General features: G+C 42.4%; 1 pseudogene; it reads right to left on the bottom strand.

Moving 5' to 3' along the window:
- Positions 1 to 4,484: 4,484 nt before the first annotated feature.
- LOC141026186 (probable pectinesterase/pectinesterase inhibitor 32) lies at positions 4,485 to 5,122 on the bottom strand (annotated as a pseudogene).
- Between the last annotated feature and the right edge of the window lie 260 nt (positions 5,123 to 5,382).

Genomic DNA, 5,382 nt, shown 5'->3' with positions numbered 1-5,382 from the left:
AGACAACCCGGAAGTTTTCGAGAGTCATTTAGTTCTGTTGAGTGCTTTCATATAGTTTAAAAACAACAAAAATAAAGAGGGGGACCCAAAACTTTTCAAAAAGGAAAGTGAAAGTGAGAAAGACAAGCATTGTTGAAGTGGGAGAGCTCCTTGAACTTTGTTCATGCTCACGGCAACTTTATGAATCTTGATTACAGAAACTTTTCAACAAAAATAATTATACCCTTGTACAATTCCATTGTATTATAAAAATAATGTGCCAAGGTTTGCCTTTAGGATGTTTACAATACTTGTTGGTTTGTACGGTGCAGGACAGAAACTTTGGCTGTAGTGCGCGATTTTTAATTTTTTACTGGAACATCAAATGGTTCTGATTCTTTTTGCACTGTCTTTCTATACAAATTGTTTATGTTTCCTAATTTTGGCAGAATTGTTCAAGTATCAGAAGTATGGTGAATGTTCAGATTATTACAGACTGTTCTGTTTTAGACAGATTCTGTTTTTTATGCATAGTTTGCTTGTTTTGATGAAACTATCAATTTATATCAGTGGATTAAGCCATGAAAAAGTTATATTACAGTAGACACAATGCAAAAACAAAATATGAATTGGTTTGCAACAGTACTTAGAGTAGTGATTTACTTTATTATACTAACGGATCTTACCGAGTTTTTTGTTGAAGTTTTGTGTGGATGAAGTGTTCGATGATCGAGAAGATTTCGATGTGAGAAGAAGGAAGAGAGGCAAGAGCTCAAGCTTGGGGATGCCCGAGGCACCCCAAGTAAATATTCAAGGAGACTCAAGCCTCTAAGCTTGGGGATGCCCCGGAGGGCATCCCCTCTTTCTTCAACAAATATCGGTATGTTTTCGGATTCATTTCATTCATGTGATATGTGCAAATCTTGGAGCGTCTTTTGCATTTAGTTTTCACTTTTCTTTTATGCACCATGCTGGTATGAGATAGTCCTTGGTTGATTTATAGAATGCTCATTGCACTTCACTTATATCTTTTGAGTATGACTTTATAGAATGCTTCATGTGCTTCACTTATATCATTTGAAGCTTGGATTGCCTGTTTCTCTTTACATAGACAACCGTCATTTGTAGAATGCTCTTTTGCTTCACTTATATTTGTTAGAGCGTGGGCATATCTTTTGTAGAAGAATTAAACTCTCGTGCTTCACTTATATCTATTTAGAGAGATGACAGGAACTGGTCATTCACATGGTTAGTCATAAAACCCTACATAAAACTTGTAGATCACTGAATATGATATGTTTGATTCCTTGCAATAGTTTTGCGATATAAAGGTGGTGATACTAGAGTCGTGCTAGTTGAGTAATTGTGAAATTGAGAAATACTTGTGTTGAGGTTTGCAAGTCCCGTAGCATGCACGTATGGTAAACCGTTATGTAACGAAGTTGGAGCATGAGGTGTTTATTGATTGTCTTCCTTATGAGTGGCGGTCGGGGACGAGCGATGGTCTTTTCCTACCAATCTATCCCCCTAGGAGCAGGCGCGTAGTACTTTGTTTCGATAGCTAATAGACTTTTGCAATAAGTATGTGAGTTCTTTATGACTAATGTTGAGTCCATGGATTATACGCACTTTCACCCTTCCATCATTGCTAGCCTCTTCGGTACCATGCGTTGCCCTTTCTCACTTCGAGAGTGGGTGAAAACTTCGCCGGTGCATCCAAACCCCGTGATATGATACACTCTATCACACATAAACCTCATTATATCTTCCTCAAAACAGCCACCATACCTACCTATTATGGCATTTCCATAGCCATTCCGAGATATATTGCCATGCAACTTCCATCATCATCATATACATGACTTGAACATTTATTGTCATATTGCTTTGCATGATCGTAAGATAGCTAGCATGATGTTTTCATGGCTTGTCCGTTTTTTTGATGCCATTGCTACGCTAGATCATTGCACATCCCGGTACACCGCCGGAGGCATTCATATAGAGTCATATCTTTGTTCTAGATATCGAGCTATAAGTAAATAAAAATGTGATGATCATCATTATTAGAGCATTGCCCTAGTGAGGAAAGGATGATGGAGACTATGATTCCCCCACAAGTCGGGTGAGACTCCGGACGAAAAAAATAAAAAAAAGAGAGAGAAAGGGCAAAAAAGAGAAGGCCCAAAAAAAGAAGGAAAAAAAAGAAAACAAAAAATGAGAGAAAAAGATAGAAGGGGCAATGTTACTATCCTTTTACCACACTTGTGCTTCAAAGTAGCACCATGTTCTTCATATAGGGAGTCTCTTGAGTTATCACTTTCATATACTAGTGGGAATTTTCATTATAGAACTTGGCTTGTATATTCCAACAATGGGCTTCCTCAAATGCCCTAGGTCTTCATGAGCAAGCAAGTTGGATGCACACCCACTTAGTTTCAGTTTGAGCTTTCATACACTTATAGCTCTAGTGCATCCGTTGCATGGCAATCCCTACTCCTCACATTGACATCAATTGATGGGCATCTCCATAGCCCGTTGATTAGCCGCGTCGATGTGAGACTTTCTCCTTTTTTGTCTTCTCCACATAACCCCCATCATCATATTATATTCCACCTATAGTGTTATGTCCATGGCTCACGCTCATGTATTGCGTGAAAGTTGAAAAGGTTTGAGAAACGTCAAAAGTATGAAACAATTGCTTGGCTTGTCATCGGGGTTGTGCATGATGTGAATATTTTGTGTGGTGAAGATGGAGCATAGCCAGACTATATGATTTTGTAGGGATGAGCTTTCTTTGGCTATGTTATTTCAATAAGACATAATTTCTTGGTTGGTATGCTTGAAGTATTATTGTTTTTATGTCAAAGGATAGACTATTGCTTTGAATCACTCGTGTCTTAATATTCATGCCATGATTAGACATATGATCAAGATTATGCTAGATAGCAGGACGAGCAGGAATTAAGCTTGGGGATGCTGATACGTCTCCGTCGTACCTATAATTTTTGATTGTTCCATGCGAAAATTATTCAACTTTCATATACTTTTTGGCAACTTTTTATACTATTTTTGAGACTAACATATTAATCCAGTGCCCAGTGCCAGTTCCTGTTTGTTGCATGTTTTATGTTTCGCAGAATATCCATATCAAACGGAATCCAAATGGGATAAAAACGGATGGAGCTTATTTTTGGAATATTTGGAAAATTCCGGAAGAAAAATCCACGCGAGACGGTGCCCGAGGTGGCCACGAGGCAGGGGGGCGCCCCTGCCCCCCTGGGCGCGCCCCTGATCCTCGTGGGCCACCCGTAAGGCGGTTGATGCCCTTCTTCGGCCGCAAGAAAGCTAATTTTTGGTAAAAAAAATCACGACGAAGGTTTCAGTCCAATCGGAGTTACGGATCTCCATATATATATGAAACGGTGAAAGGGCAGCAGAAGAGAACGCAGAAACAGAGAGAAACAGAGAGATAGATCTAATCTCAGAGGGGCTCTCGCCCCTCCCACGCCATGGAGGCCAAGGACCAGAGGGGAAACCCTTCTCCCATCTAGGGAGGAGGTTAAGGAAGAAGAAGACGAAGGGGCCCCCTCTCCCCTTCTCTTCCGGTGGCACCGGAACGCCGCCGTAGCCATCATCATCACCCCAATCTTCACCAACAACTTCACCGCCATCATCATCAACTCTTCCCCCCTCTATGCAGCGGTGTAACCTCTCTCTTACCCGTTGTAATCTCTACTTAAACATGATGCTCAACGCTATATATTATTTCCCAATGATGTATGGCTATCCTATGATGTTTGAGTAGATCTGTTTTGTCCTATGGGTTATTTGATGATCAAGATTGGTTTGAGTTGCATGTTTTATTATTGGTGCTGTCCTATGGTGCTCTCCGTGTCGCGCAAGCGTGAGGGATTCCCGTTGTAGGGTTTGCAATATGTTCATGATTTGCTTATGGTGGGTGGCGTGAGTGACAGAAGCACAGACCCGAGTAAGTAGGTTGTTTGCGTATGGGATAAAGGGGACTTGATGCTTTAATGCTATGGTTGAGTTTTACCTTAATGATCTTTAGTAGTTGCGGATGCTTGCTAGAGTTCCAATCATAAGTGCACATGATCCAAGTAGAGAAAGTATGTTAGCTTATGCCTCTCCCTCAGATAAAATTGCAATAATGATTACCGGTCTAGTTATCGATTGCCTAGGGACAAATAACTTTCTCATGACAAAAAGCTCTTTACTAAAACTAATTTAGTTGTGTCTTCATCTAAACAGCCCCTAGCTTTTATTTACTCGCTCTTTACTTTCTAGCAAACCTATCCAAAAAACACCTACAAAGTACTTTTAGTTTCATACTTGTTCTCGGTAAAGCGAACGTCAAGCGTGCGTAGAGTTGTATCGGTGGTCGATAGAACTTGAGGGAATATTTGTTCTACCTTTAGCTCCTCGTTGGGTTCGACACTCTTACTTATCGAAAGAGGCTACAATTGATCCCCTATACTTGTGGGTTATCACTGCGCCACAGTGAAGTTGTTGGCCTCGGCCAGGCTCATTGTTACGTGGTTGCACGGCCACCTCACCTTGCCGCCGATGCCAGCGTCGGGCCCCATGTTCATGTACTCCCTGTAGTAGAGTGTGTCGACCATGGACTGGTTGTTGTCCCACGCGAGCCGCCCCTCGGGTCACACCATAGTGCCGATGTAGGACAGCATGAACACCACCAGCGAGTACGCCTTCCGCAGCCGCCCCAAGAAGGTCTGCGTGCCGACGACCTTGTCGGTCTGGTTGGCCATGTTGGCTTGAAGGAGGTCGTCGTGCATCGAGAACGGCGAAGCCGGAGTCCAGCGAGGTGTTAAAGCGGCCCTGGGCCATGACGGAGTTCTTCTACGAGGAGGAGGCAGTTCTGGAAAACGGCGGCGGCCATGCCAAAGACGAAGTCGACGGTGGCAGCGGCGCGGCAGCTGCGGTAGAACTGGCGAAGCGAGTGCACGTATAGCGTGTCATGGTGGCCCTCGAAGGTGCAACGGTACAAGACGGACATGCCCTAGTCGCACCGCAGCGCCACCGCCTGGTGCTTGGTCGGCCCTGCTGTGTTCTCGAATGTCACGTCGCGCGTGATGAACCCTTGCGCACCACCGCTGCAATGCATGCATGCACGACATCATCACAAAGCCCGAGCCTATATTGTATTTTATACTAAACTTTTACACCTATTACAAGCCAATTCGCCAAATCATTATAATATGTACACATTCTTTTACATAATATATGCATTAAAAGATTACATTAGTTTTTATTTTCAATGCACCGTGCCTTTAAAATATGTTTAAACCTTTTTTTCTTAAACTGGAGGAGAAAAACTGTTTGTCTTTTTTGATTAATTTCTGACGCTTGCATGATATCCTTAAA

This window comes from Aegilops tauschii, chromosome 6 (assembly GCF_002575655.3).
Source record: "Aegilops tauschii subsp. strangulata cultivar AL8/78 chromosome 6, Aet v6.0, whole genome shotgun sequence".
NCBI classification, from domain to species: Eukaryota; Viridiplantae; Streptophyta; class Magnoliopsida; order Poales; family Poaceae; genus Aegilops; species Aegilops tauschii.
This window is presented reverse-complemented; position numbering and strand designations above follow the sequence as displayed.